Source organism: Leuresthes tenuis, unplaced genomic scaffold (assembly GCF_036924035.1).
Source record: "Leuresthes tenuis unplaced genomic scaffold, fLeuTen1.0.hap1 SCAF_20, whole genome shotgun sequence".
Classification (NCBI taxonomy): Eukaryota; Metazoa; Chordata; class Actinopteri; order Atheriniformes; family Atherinopsidae; genus Leuresthes; species Leuresthes tenuis.
The window spans coordinates 25,143,366-25,158,804 of record NW_027325374.1 but is presented as its reverse complement, the minus strand read 5'-3'; the positions used below and the strand labels follow the sequence as shown (position 1 = coordinate 25,158,804).

General features: G+C 41.6%; 1 non-coding gene across 1 annotated transcript; it reads right to left on the bottom strand.

Moving 5' to 3' along the window:
- Positions 1 to 11,731: 11,731 nt before the first annotated feature.
- On the bottom strand, positions 11,732 to 11,845 carry LOC140279120 (U5 spliceosomal RNA). Its single transcript, XR_011909315.1, has one exon. It is a non-coding gene; the product is annotated as a U5 spliceosomal RNA (small nuclear RNA).
- Between the last annotated feature and the right edge of the window lie 3,594 nt (positions 11,846 to 15,439).

Here is a 15,439-nt window from a genome sequence, read left to right as displayed (position 1 = left end):
AACCTTTTCTTACCCGTTTTTTACCAACTATGGTCGGACATTCACACCTTCTTACAGCGGAACACCTCCGCTCCCTCTTTTGATGGTGTATGTTTGGGCATTCGAACCTTTTCTTACCCGCTTTTTACAAACTATGCTCGGACATTCAAACCTTGTAGCCGAACACATCCACTCCTGCTTTTGATGATGTATGGTTGGGCATTCAAAGCTACTTGTTGCCCGCTTTTCATTAATTTTGGGTGGACATTCACACCTTGTCACAGCCAAACACCTCCGCTCCCTGTTTTGATCATGTATGGTTGGACATTAGCACCTTTTCTCACCCGCTTTTTGCCAACTATGGTCGGCTGTTCACAGCTTCCTCTCCACCATACTTGTATGGTGGGATATTCACACCCACTTGCATCCGAAGACCTTTTGTTGATATTTAGTCGGTCATTCGCAGCTTACCCGCTTTTGGCAAACTATGGCCTTCATGCAGCCAAACACCTCTGATCTCGCTTTTGATGATGTAAGGTTGGGCATTCAGACCTTGCTTCACCTGCTTTTCACCAAATATAGTCGGACATTCACACCTTCTTGCAGCCGAACACTTCCGCTCCACCTTTTAGTGTTCTATCACACCTTTTTTTTCACCGCATTTTATAGATTATGGTTGGAAATTCTCAACCACTCTCATCCGAAGACCTCTCCTCCCGCTTTTGTTAATATATTTGAACTTTAGTCGGACATTCACACCTTCTTGCAGCTGAACCACCTCCGCTCCCTGTTTTGATCATGTATGGTCTGGCAATACTACCTTTTCTTACCCGTTTGTTAGTAATTATGGCTGGACATTCACACCTACTTGCAGCCGAACACCACCTCTCCCGCTTTTGATGATGTATGGACCGGCATTCTTACCTTTTCTAACACATTTTTCAGCAATTATGGTGGGAGATTCACACTTACTCACAGCCGAACAACTCCGCTCCCGCATTTGATGGTGTATAGTCGGGCATTCTCACCCTTTCTCATCAGCTTTTTGCAAATTATGATCTGACATTCACACCTGCTTTTGATAATGTATGGTTGGGCATTCGCACCTTTTCTTACCCATTTTTCAGTAATTATGGGTGGACATTCACACCTTCTTGCAGCTGAACACCTCCTCTCCCGCTATTGATTGTGTACAGTCGGGTATTTTAACCTTTTCTTACCCGCTTTTTACCAAATATGGTCGGACATTCACACCGTCTTACAGCGGAACACCTCTGCTCCCGCTTTTGATGGTGTATAGTCAGGCGCTTGAACCTTTTCTTACCCGCTTTTTACAAACTATGGTCGGACATTCAAACCTTCTTGTAGCCGAAAACCTCCGCTCCCTCTTTTGATTATACATTGTTGGGCATTCGCACCTTATTTACAAACTATAGTCAGACATTCACACCTTGCAGCTGAGCCACCTAAGCTCCCTGTTTTGATAGTGTATGTTCGGGCATTCGAACCTATTCTTACCCCCTTTTTACAAACTATGCTCGGAGATTCACACCTACTCACAGCCGAACAACTCCGCTCCCGCATTTAATGATGTATTGTCCGGCATTCTAGTCTCTTCTAACACATTTTTCAGCAATTATGGTCGGACATTCACACCTACTCACAGCCAAACACTTCCGCTCCCGCATTTGATGGTGTATAGCCGGGCATTCTCACCCTTTCTCATCAGCTTTTTGCAAATTATGATCTGACATTCACACCTACTTGCAGTCGAACAGCTCTTTTCCCGCTTTTGATTATGTTTGGTTGGATATTCGAACCTTTTCTTAACTGCTTTTTACAAACTTTGGTCGGACTTTCACAACTTCTTGCAGCCGAACACATCCACTTCCACTTTTGATGGTATATATTCGGGCATTCGAACCTTTTCTTACCCGCTTTTTACAATCCGTGGTCGGACTTTCACACCTTCTTGTAGCCAAACAACTCCGCTCCCGCTATTGATTGTGTAAAGTCGGGCATTCGAACCATTTCTTACCCGCTTTTTACAAACTATGGTCGGACATTCAAACCTTCTTGTAGCCGAACACATCCACTCCTGCTTTTGATGATGTATGGTTTGGCATTTTCACCTTTTCTTACCCATTTTTCAGTAATTATGGGTGGACATTCACACCTTCTGGCAGCTGAACAACTCCTCTCCCGCTTATGATCATGTGCGGTTTGATATTCGAAAATTTTCTTTCATGTTTTAAAGCAATTATTGATGGACATTCAAATCTTCTTGTAGCCGAACACATCCACTCCTGCTTTTGATGATGTATGGTTTGGCATTCGCACCCTTTTTTTTACCCATTTTTCAGGAATTTTGGGTGGACATTCAGACCTTCTTGCAGTCGAAAACCTCCGCTCCCTCTTTTGATCATACATTGTTGGGCATTCGCACCTTATCTTACCCGCTTTTTACAAACTATAGTCAGACATTCACACCTTCTTGCAGCTGAACCACCTCCGCTCCCTGTTTTGATCATATATGGTCTGGCAATACTACCTTTTCTTACCCGTTTGTGAGTAATTAATCCCAAAATATTGAGCATAAAATAAGTCTTTATGCTGATGATGTATTACTTTTCCTTCAGAACTCACAGACGTCTCTCAGTCACACGATCACACTCATAAATAAATTCTCAGCACTTTCTGACTACTCTATCAACTGGTCTAAGACCACAGTTCTGCCCATTAACTGTAGGGTCCATAATATACCTGCGATCACTTTACAGTCAGGAAATATTAGATATTTAGGCATAAACATTTCCTCCAGGCTCTCAGAGCTAACAAAGCTAAATTATGTGCAATTATTAAAGACAGTAGAGGACGATCTCTCGTTGGAAGTCCTTACCTATATCACTTATGGGGAGAGTTACATCCATTAAAATGATGATACTACCAAAAGTTAACTATTTGTTCTCAATGATCCCCATAAAACCATCTGCTACTTGGTTTAAGTCACTAGATTCATGCATCTCCAAATTTCTGTGGAAAAACAAACCACCACGTATTAGTTTAAAAACCCTACAGAAGACCAAGGACAGTGGTGGATTAGATTTACCTCATTTTCAGCACTATTCCTTAGACAATAGGTTACAATATATATCAAAATGGTTTAAACCTTGTTGTTGTCACAGTTCCCAGAGACGTTGTAATCATTGAGGATTCTATATTCACCCCCTCATTAGAGGCACGTAATGCAGATTGATGACACTGAATCTTCTTCTCTGTTCATTGCTGGCATCATTTCCAGCATCGTAAGTGTTCGTGGCATTGTTAGCCTCTTCTTCTGGATCTTGATATCGAGAATCCTTTTGTATTTCTGGTTTGTCAGTCCTCTGTCTTCGTTCACCGGAGTCTTTGTCTTTTTGTCCTTGAGTTTGGTGATTTTTTCTTCTTTTGATGCCTTGACACAATGTGACAGGTGATACCACGTGGGAGATCCTGTAACTTGGACTGCTGTCCCTGTGCTGCGAAATGGCTGTGCTGCTCAAATGGTCTCTCCTAACACATTCTTCAGCAATTATGGTCGGACATTCACACCTACTCAGAGCCGAACACCTCCGCTCCCGCATTTGATGGTGTATAGTCGGGCATTCTCACCCTTTCTCATCAGCTTTTTACAAATTATGATCTGACATTCACACCTGCTTTTGATAATGTATTGTTAGGCATTCGCACCTTTTTTTTACCCATTTTTCATGAATTATGGGTGGACATTCACACCTTCCTGCAGCCGAACACCTCCTCTCCCGCTTATGATCATGTGCGGTTTGATATTCGAAAATTTACTTTCTTGTTTTAAAGCAATTATTGATGGACATTCAAACCTTCTTTTTGATGGTGTATAGTCGGGCTTTCGAGCCTTTTCTTCCCGGTTTTTACAAACCATGGTCGGACTTTCACACCTTCTTGTAGCCGAACAACTCCGCTCCCGCTATTGATTGTGTACAGTCGGGTATTTTAACCTTTTCTTACCCGCTTTTTACCAACTATGGTCGGACATTCACACCGTCTTACAGCGGAACACCTCTGCTCCCGCTTTTGATGGTGTATAGTCGGGCATTCGAACCTTTTCTTACCCGCTTTTTACAAACTATGGTGGGACATTCAAACCTTCTTGTATCCGAAAACCTCCGCTCTCTCTTTTGATCATACATTGTCGGACATTCGCACCTTTTCTTACCCGCTTTTTACAAACCATGGTCGGACTTTCACATCTTCTTGTAGCCGAACACATCCGCTCCCGCTATTGATTGTGTACAGTCGGGTATTTTAACCTTTTCTTACCCGCTTTTTACCAAGTATGGTCGGACATTCACACCTTCGTACAGCGGAACACCTCCGCTCCCTCTTTTGATGGTGTATGTTCGGGCATTCAAACCTTTTCTTACCCGCTTTTTCCAAACTATGGTCGGCTATTCACAGCTTCCTCTCCACCATACCTGTATGGTGGGATATTCACACCCACTTGCATCTGAAGACCTCCGCCCCAAATTTTGTTGATATTTAGTCGGACATTCGCACCTTACCCGCTTTTGGCAAACTATGGCCTTCTTGCAGCCAAACACCTCTGATCTCGCTTTTGATGATGTAAGGTTGGGCATTCAGACCTTGCTTCACCTGCTTTTCACCAAATATAGTCGGACATTCACACCTTCTTGCAGCCGAACACTTCCGCTCCACCTTTTAGTGTTCTATCACACCTTTTTTTCACCGCATTTAATACATTATGGTCGGAAATTTTCAACCACTCTCATCCGAAGACCTCTCCTCCCGCTTTTATTAATATATTTGAACTTTAGTCGGACATTCAAACCTTCTTGCAGCTGAACCACCTCCGCTCCCTGTTTTGATCATATATGGTCTGGCAATACTACCTTTTCTTACCCGTTTGTGAGTAATTATGGCCTGACATTCACACCTACTTGCAGCCGAACACAACCTCTCTCGCTTTTGATGATATATGGACCGGCATTCTTACCTTTTCTAACACATTTTTCAGCAATTATGGTGGGAGATTCACACCTACTCACAGCCGAACAACTCCGCTCCCACATTTGATGGTGTATAGTCGGGCATTCTCACCCTTTCTCATCAGCTTTTTGCAAATTATGATCTGACATTCACACCTACTTGCAGTCGAACAGCTCTGCTCCCGCTTTTGATTATGTTTGGTTGGATATTCGAACCTTTTCTTAACTTCTTTTTACATATTTTGGTTGGACGTTCACACCTTCTTGTAGCCGAACACTTCCACTCCTGCTTTTGATGATGTATGGTTGGGCATTCACACCTTTTTTTTGCCCATTTTTCAGGAATTATGGGTGGACATTCACACCTTGCAGCTGAACACCTCCTATCCCACTTATGATCATGTGCGGTTTGATTTTCGAAAAGTTTCTTTCATGTTTTCTAGCAATTATTGATGGACATGTAGACCTTCTTGCAGCTGAACACCTCCGCTCCCGCTTTTGATCATACATTGTCAGGCATTCGCACCTTGTCTTACCCACTTTTTACAAACTTTAGTCGAACAGTCACACCTTTTTGCAGCCGAACACCACCTCTCCCGCTTTTGATGATGTATGGTCCAGCATTCTTACCTTTTCTAACACATTCTTCAGCAATTATGGTCGGACATTCACACCTACTCAGAGCCGAACACCTCCGCTCCCGCATTTGATGGTGTATAGTCGGGCATTCTCACCCTTTCTCATCAGCTTTTTACAAATTATGATCTGACATTCACACCTGCTTTTGATAATGTATTGTTAGGCATTCGCACCTTTTTTTTACCCATTTTTCATGAATTATGGGTGGACATTCACACCTTCTTGCAGCCGAACACCTTCTCTCCCGCTTATGATCATGTGCGGTTTGATATTCGAAAATTTACTTTCTTGTTTTAAAGCAATTATTGATGGACATTCAAACCTTCTTTTTGATGGTGTATAGTCGGGCTTTCGAGCCTTTTCTTCCCGGTTTTTACAAACCATGGTCGGACTTTCACACCTTCTTGTAGCCGAACAACTCCGCTCCCGCTATTGATTGTGTACAGTCGGGTATTTTAACCTTTTCTTACCCGCTTTTTACCAACTATGGTCGGACATTCACACCGTCTTACAGCGGAACACCTCTGCTCCCGCTTTTGATGGTGTATAGTCGGGCATTCGAAGCTTTTCTTACCCGCTTTTTACAAACTATGGTGGGACATTCAAACCTTCTTGTATCCGAAAACCTCCGCTCTCTCTTTTGATCATACATTGTCGGACATTCGCACCTTTTCTTACCCGCTTTTTACCAAACCATGGTCGGACTTTCACATCTTCTTGTAGCCGAACACATCCACTCCCGCTATTGATTGTGTACAGTCGGGTATTTTAACCTTTTCTTACCCGCTTTTTACCAACTATGGTCGGACATTCACACCTTCGTACAGCGGAACACCTCCGCTCCCTCTTTTGATGGTGTATGTTCGGGCATTCAAACCTTTTCTTACCCGCTTTTTCCAAACTATGGTCGGCTATTCACAGCTTCCTCTCCACCATACTTGTATGGTGGAATATTCACACCCACTTGCATCCGAAGACCTCCGCCCCAAATTTTGTTGATATTTAGTCGGACATTCGCACCTTACCCGCTTTTGGAAAACTATGGCCTTCTTGCAGCCAAACACCTCTGATCTCGCTTTTGATGATGTAAGGTTGGGCATTCAGACCTTGCTTCACCTGCTTTTCACCAAATATAGTCGGACATTCACACCTTCTTGCAGCCGAACACTTCCGCTTTTAGTGTTCTATGAGGCATTCACATATTTTTTTTCACCGTATTTTATAGATTATGGTTGGAAATTCTCACCCACTCTCATCTGAAGACCTCTCCTCCCGCTTTTGTTAATATATAGTCGGGCATTCGAACCTTTTCTTACCCGCTTTTTACAAATTATAGTCGAACATTCACACCTACTTGCAGCTGAATACTTCCGCTCCACCTTTTAGGTATGTATGGTTGGCATTTGCACCTCTTTTTATACTGATTGCTGAAGATTAAGTTGTACTTTCTCAAACTACAACATTTTTTTATTTGTTGAAACTTGATTTGAAGTGGATAAATAAGGAGGACAAACAGTTTTAAGTCAGGCTGATAGAAGGAATTAATTTTATAGCAAAATCTGTACTTCGTCATATGTCGAGAGATGCTTATTGCTGAAGAAGTTCTTTCTCATTCTACAAAGTACAACGTTGTTTATCGTTGAAACTTGATTAGACATGAATAAATATGAAGGACAAAGCAGTCTTAACTTGGTTTGAGTTAAGGAATTCGTTTTATAGGAGAATCCGAATTCGTGCATAACTCATAAAATAGAGCTTATTTTCGGATTCCTGAAGAATGATTCTGGTTCTTTCTCATAATACAAAGTTTGTTGTTTATTGTTGAAACTTCATCAGAAGTGAAGAAATAAATGAATGCCTATCAACAAATGTGGGATCTAAACTCTAGTGCTTCCTCTAAAATAATTTCCTTTCTCAATTTAGAAATGTGTGTGTGTAAGTCACAACACCCGTGACACCAAAACGGCTTTCTTTTCTCTACACTCTGCACTATGAGCACACACACCAAATCAGAAAGGCTTTTTTCTCTCTTTTCTACATTATGGACTGTGGGGACACAAAACCGCTCTCTCTCTTTTTTTTTTTTATCGTGTGCCAGGGCGTTGTCTCATGTATTAGATTATGCTTAAGATACGAATGGGTTTATCAGTCACATCAGAATCCATACATACTGATCCTCCCGTAATAAAATGGTCGGATCTTATCAAACACACTTTGTTTCTTGTGACAATCAAGTCAGCGAAACAGCGTATACACGTCAAGACACTGAATCAAGTTTGCCACAAGAACTCATAAGTTTGGCAGTATTGCTCTGCCATCAGCAATGATACACCCATTTTATTTTCGTGAGACATGTGCAAGCACCTGTTCATCTACTGTTCTATCACTATGAATTAGTAATCTATTATCAATAAGGATACTTCTACAACTACTATCAAAGTATGTCCGGACTTCTTATGTTGTCAGTTGCTATATATGAATAAGTGGGTAGCTACTGACAAGCATTAAGCATGTCACACAGCCCAAACATATAACATTTCAGGACACACCACACAGTTAACAACCACAGTGAAGCGTGTCAAAGCCCAAACATGTAACATTCAACAGGACACTTACACAACACATTCAAATCAAACAGTCAGACAACATACAAGAACATATACCCCAGCCGGCATTGCTCCCTGCCTATTTTCGTACAGCACACTATGTGTGCGCACACCTTTATTCACAAACTCTTCAACTTATACTCTTTTACCGAAGCTGCTACAGCTCGATTGGCCAAATACCCTTAGATCCTATTTCGGTTAATTTGACATCTGCCTTGTATGTAACAGATTAGCGGTTTAGCAGTTTTAATTTAGTTTGAGTGAAGGAATTAATTTTATAGCAAAATCCGAAATCGTGAAGAACTAAGCTTATTCTCGGATTCCTGAATCTTTAGATTTGCTCTTTCTTTTACTGCAAAGTACAATGTTGAGCAGCACTAATGAGTTGTTTCTATTTTTGGCAGGCTTTACGTTTGCGGGTGAAGCCCTTTCTGTCTGTGCAAAAGAAATCTTCTTACTGTGCAGAGTGACTTCTCTGAGTAGAGTCGCCTTACTTGTTGCGACTGTGCCGATGTTCGAAGCTGGAGTGCAAAGTTGTTGCTTGAATGGTGCTTGCTGGAGCGTGCGGGAGTGCAAAGTTATACCATTTAAAAGGGCTGAAGAGTGCTCAGTGCAGCGGGTGGGCGACACTCTGGCCACCTTGAAAACCGAGATTACATCCACTACCAGGGGCAGCCCAAGTTCTGCCGCAAGTGTGGTGAGCATGGGCACCTGGTTGAGGCTTGTACCAAGGTGTTATGTGGGAAGAGCAGAGAAATTGGGCAAACTTTTGGAGAGTGTCCAAATGGCAGGAAATGTAATCTCTGTGGAGAATTAAATCACCTCTTCAGAGATTGCCCTAAATCTTTTGCCAACAAATTAAAGACGGTAAAGCCACAGTCAAGCCAACAAAGAGAAGGACCAAAGGTGGCAGTTGGTGAACAAAGTGAAGAGGTTGACCCAATAAATTCAAACTTCCCGCCAAAAGCTTGGATTGGAAGTGAGGAGCAAAAAGGGGAGGGGCCTGTAGAGGCCTCACCACTCAGTGTTGAAGTCTGTGAGAATTCACAGGCAGAGGGTGGAGCTACGCTAAATGAGGAGGAAGAGCAGACAGGTGAGTCTAGTGAAGATACTCACCTCCCCGAAGGTCAACAGCCGAAGAGGACGGCATCTGAGCCTCTGATTCCCCAGTGGTATCAGAGAAGAGGGGAAGGGTTAGGTCCCTTTCAGACAGTTCTTCAGTGGAAGAACCTAGAGTCTTCCCCTCCGACTCACCAAATGAGGTCTCCTTTTTAACTTCAGCTCTGCACTCGACCCCCAGGGACTCAAAGTTAAATGCAACATTGCGTCAGAGGCCAACACCGAGAGTCCGAAAAGGAAATATAGATCAACCTACTCACTTTTCACCTAAAGAAATGAAGGAAGAGCTAGTTTCCCAAGAAATAACCTGTGTGTAATTTGTTTTGATAACTTAGAAAAACGAAAATGACATACCTACTTTCCTTTATGCTTTTAATGGTTCTCACCTTCTCAACACTAAATGTGAGAAGTGTGAAATCAAAGACAAGAGCCCAGAGTATTTTATCCATCTTAGACTCCATAAAATCAGATGTGTTTTTAATACAAGAATGTGGACTACCTTTTTTAAAAAACCATAGACAATGGGAGGAAATGTGGCCCCATTTATCGATATGGAGTGGCTCAAATCAAAATAAAAATGATGGTGTGGCCATTCTAATTAAAAATCCGCATGTTCTGGTGAAAGGTAGCACAGTGGTGAGAGACGGACGGGCACTTTTAGCACACTTGAATTTTATGGGGCAAGACTTTAACCTCTTAAATATTTATGGTTTCAATGGAAAAAATGAAAGGTATGACCTTTTAGAAGATATACAGCTTTACATGCTAGGGCAAGTACCTTTAGTTGTAGGAGGGGATTTTAACTGTATCTTGAGCAGGAAAGATAGAAAAAGAGCAGGGGTAGATTTTAAAGTGGATAAGACTTCGATTTTACTTCAGGGCATATGCAGGGATTTTAAGCTTACTGACTGTTTTAAAACCATGCATCCCAGAGAGGAGGGCTTCACCTGGTTTAGTCATGATGGCACCAGAGCCTCTCGCATTGATTATTTCTTTACTAGAGATTGCCCACCCACTGATGTTAGATTAACCCCTGTTTTCTTTTCAGACCACCTTATGCTCTCCTGCACCCTTTCACCCCCTTCTGGTGTGACGGTAGGAAGTGGTCTGTGGAAACTCAACTGTTCCCTGTTGGAGGATGAAATCATAGTCAGTCAGTACAGGGAATGTTATAAAGAGTGGCAGACCCTTCAAGACCTCTACGAAACACATGCACAATGGTGGGAAATGGTGAAGGAAACGACCCAGACTTTTTTTAAACAGCAAGGTAAACGTAAAAAAAGGAAAGAGAATAGATGTATGATGGGACTACATAAACGCTTACAGCGCTACTTTAAACTAAATCAGTGTGGCATAGACTTTAAAGAAGAAATCAAAGATGTCAAAAAGGAAATGTCAGTTTTAGCAGAAATAAAGAGTAAAGGAATTTTTGTAAGAAGCAGGGAGCAGGAAATTGAGGAAGGTGAAAAAGAAAGAAAGTTATAAATAAAAAGGAGTGTATTCAAAATCTAAAAAGAGAAGATGGGTTTTTAACAAAATCCACACAAGAGATGATTGAAACTGTACATACCTTTTATAGTAACATGTACAAAGAGAAACCAGTGCACTTGGAAACATCGGCAGAAATCTTAAAATTCGTTGACAAAACCGTAAAAGAGAATGCACACTTGACACAGAATTTTACTGCTTTAGAGTTAAAAAAATGCCTAACAGGTTTTAAGAGAAGTCGAGCTCCGGGTTTAGACGGGCTTCCTGCAGAATTCTATCTGACCTATTGGGACCTTTTATCATCAGACATTTTAGATGTTTTTAAAGATTTTGAAAAACTCGACCGACTGCCTGACAGTTTTAGAGTGGGAATAGTGACTCTACTTTATAAAAAAAATTATAAGACTGACCTAAAGAATTGGAGGCCCATCACACTTTTAAACTTTGACTGTAAACTTTTTAGCAAGGTTTTAGCGACACGGATGTCCTCTGTTTTAGAGGAGGTAATTCACCCAGACCAAGCTTGTGCCATCTCAGGGAGACAACTCACCGACAGCCTCGTACTGATTCGAGACATCATTGATTACGCTAGAGACAGAAACACCCGGCTTGTCATCTTAAATTTAGACTTTGAAAAAGCATTTGATCGGGTCTCGCATCAATATCTCTTTCAGGTGTTGCAGCCATCGAAAAGGGCCCGATTGTTCCTACTTGGTGAGCTTTGCTTGGTTGAGACGCTTGCCCCCCCCCCCTGCTCCTCGGCTGACCAAGTAGAAACAATCTATTCGATGGCTGCCTTGTCTTGTAAGGCGACTCTACTCAGAGAAGTCACTCTGCAAAGTAGCAAGATTTCTTTTGCACAGACAGAAAGGGCTTCACCCGCAAAGGTAAAGCCTGCCAATAATAGAAACAACTCATTAGTGCTGCTCTCCACGGAAGTCTTTAGTAAAAGGCGAAAGACTTGTATGTTATGAAGAGAAACCAGAGTACGATTATCCGTCACTGCGGGAGCAGGGCATCAGGCTAGTTGGTATAGCCACCTTCCCCATGGTGAGCTTTGCTTGGTTGAGACGCTTTTACTCTATGCAAAAGACAAGGCAGCAACAAGGCAGCAACAAAAACACCACGAGAATCCCGTATTGAGGCTTTGTTCTGACCGCTCATTCGGTGTCGCGTTTCTTTCAAGCAATTCTCCCGGTTAGCCGACACTCGGCTCGCTCCCATAGCCGTGTTAAAGTCTACTTCGCATTCACTCTCTTTTCTCAGCAGACTCTTGGGATTTTATCTATAAAATGAATTCCTTCACTCAAACTATGTTAAAACTGCTTTGTCGTTCATATTTACCATGTCTAGAAAGATTTAAACAAAAAAAACAACGTTGTACTTTGCAGTAAAAGAAAGAGCAAATCTAAAGTTTCAGGAATCCGAGAATAAGCTTACTTTCATGAGTGCTTCACGATTTCGGATTTTGCTATAAAATTAATTCCTTCACTCAAACTAAATTAAAACTGCTAAACCGCTAATCTGTTACATGTAAGGCAGATGTCAAATTCACCGAAATAGGATCTAAGGGTATTCGGCCAATCGAGCTGTAGCAGCTTCGGTAAAAGAGTATAAGTTGAAGAGTTTGTGAATAAAGGTGTGCGCACACATAGTGTGCTGTACGAAAATAGACAGGGAGCAATGCCGGCTGGGGTATATGTTCTTGTATGTTGTCTGACTGTTTGATTTGAATGTGTTGTGTAAGTGTCCTGTTGAATGTTACATGTTTGGGCTTTGACACGCTTCACTGTGGTTGTTAACTGTGTGGTGTGTCCTGAAATGTTATATGTTTGGGCTGTGTGACATGCTTAATGCTTGTCAGTAGCTACCCACTTATTCATATATAGCAACTGACAACATAAGAAGTCCGGACATACTTTGATAGTAGTTGTAGAAGTATCCTTATTGATAATAGATCACTAATTCATAGTGATAGAACAGTAGATGAACAGGTGCTTGTACATGTCTCACGAAAATAAAATGGGTGTATCATTGCTGATGGCAGAGCAATACTGCCAAACTTATGAGTTCTTGTGGCAAACTTGATTCAGTGTCTTGACGTGTATACGCTGTTTCGCTGACTTGATTGTCACAAGAAACAAAGTGTGTTTGATAAGATCCGACCATTTTATTACGGGAGGATCAGTATGTATGGATTCTGATGTGACTGATAAACCCATTCGTATCTTAAGCATAATCTAATACATGAGACAACGCCCTGGCACACGATAAAAAAAAAAAGAGAGAGAGCGGTTTTGTGTCCCCACAGTCCATAATGTAGAAAAGAGAGAAAAAAGCCTTTCTGATTTGGTGTGTGTGCTCATAGTGCAGAGTGTAGAGAAAAGAAAGCCGTTTTGGTGTCACGGGTGTTGTGACTTACACACACACATTTCTAAATTGAGAAAGGAAATTATTTTAGAGGAAGCACTAGAGTTTAGATCCCACATTTGTTGATAGGCATTCATTTATTTCTTCACTTCTGATGAAGTTTCAACAATAAACAACAAACTTTGTATTATGAGAAAGAACCAGAATCATTCTTCAGGAATCCGAAAATAAGCTCTATTTTATGAGTTATGCACGAATTCGGATTCTCCTATAAAACGAATTCCTTAACTCAAACCAAGTTAAGACTGCTTTGTCCTTCATATTTATTCATGTCTAATCAAGTTTCAACGATAAACAACGTTGTACTTTGTAGAATGAGAAAGAACTTCTTCAGCAATAAGCATCTCTCGACATATGACGAAATACAGATTTTGCTATAAAATTAATTCCTTCTATCAGCCTGACTTAAAACTGTTTGTCCTCCTTATTTATCCACTTCAAATCAAGTTTCAACAATTAAAAAAATTTGTAGTTTGAGAAAGAACAACTTAATCTTCAGCAATCAGTATAAAAAGAGGTGCAAATGCCAACCATACATACCTAAAAGGTGGAGCGGAAGTATTCAGCTGCAAGTAGGTGTGAATGTTCGACCATAATTTGTAAAAAGCGGGTAAGAAAAGGTTAGAATGCCCGACTATATATTAACAAAAGCGGGAGGAGATGTCTTCGGATGAGAGTGGGTGAGAATTTCCAACCATAATCTATAAAATACGGTGAAAAAATATATGTGAATGCCTCATAGAACACTAAAAGCGGAAGTGTTCGGCTGCAAGAAGGTGTGAATGTCCGACTATATTTGGTGAAAAGCAGGTGAAGCAAGGTCTGAATGCCCAACCTTACATCATCAAAAGCGAGATCAGAGGTGTTTGGCTGCAAGAAGGCCATAGTTTGCCAAAAGCGGGTAAGGTGCGAATGACCGACTAAATATCAACAAAAGTGGGGGCGGAGGTCTTCGGATGCAAGTGGGTGTGAATATCCCACCATACAAGTATGGTGGAGAGGAAGCTGTGAATGGCCGACCATAGTAAAAGGCGGGTGAGAGAAGGTGCGAATGTCAAACCATACATAATCAAAAGAAGGAGCGGAGGTGTTCTGCTGTAAGAAGGTGTGAATGTCCAACCATAGTTGGTAAAAAGCGGGTAAGAAAAGGTTAAAATACCCGACTGTACACAATCAATAGCGGGAGCGGAGTTGTTCGGCTACTAAAAGGTGTGAAAGTCCGACCATGGTTTGTAAAAAGCGGGTAAGAAAAGGTGCGAATGCCCGACAATGTATGATCAAAAGAGGGAGTGGAGGTTTTCGGCTGCAAGAAGGTCTGAATGTCCAACCATAATTTGTAAAAACTGGGGAAGAAAAGGCTCGAAAGCCCGACTATACACCATCAAAAGTGGGAGCGGAGGTGTTCAGCTGCAAGACGGTCTGAATGTCCATCAATAATTGCTAGAAAACATGAAAGAAAATTTTCGAATATCAAACTGCACATGATCATAAGCGGGAGAGGAGGTGTTCAGCTGCAAGAAGGTGTGAATGTCTACCCATAATTACTGAAAAATGGGTAAGAAAAGGTGCGAATGCCTAACCATACATCATCAAAAGAGGGAGCGGAGGTGTTCCGCTGTAAGACGGTGTGAATGTCCGACCATAGATGGTAAAAAGCGGGTAAGAAAAGGTTAAATTACCCGACTGTACACAATCAAAAGAGGAAGCGGAGTAGTTCAGCTAAGAGAAGGTGTGAAAGTCCGACCTTGGTTTGTAAAAAGCGGGTAAGAAAAGGTTCGTATGCCCGAATATACACCATCAAAAGCGGAAGCGGAGGTGTTCGGCTGCAAGATATTGTGAACGTCCGACCAAATATTGTAAAAAGCAGTTAAGAAAAGGTTCGAATATCTAACCAAACATAATCAAAAGCGGGAGCAGAGCTGTTCAACTGGAAGTAGGTGTGAATGTCAGATCATAATTTGCAAAAAGCTGATGAGAAAGGGTGAGAATGCCCGACTATACACCATCAAATTGCGGTAGGGGATTATTCGGCTGTGAGTAGGTGTGAATCTCCAACCATAATTGCTGAAAAATGTGTTAGAAAAGGTAAAAATGCCGGTCCATACATAATCAAAATCGGGAGAGGTGGTGTTCAGCTGCAAGAAGGTCTAAATG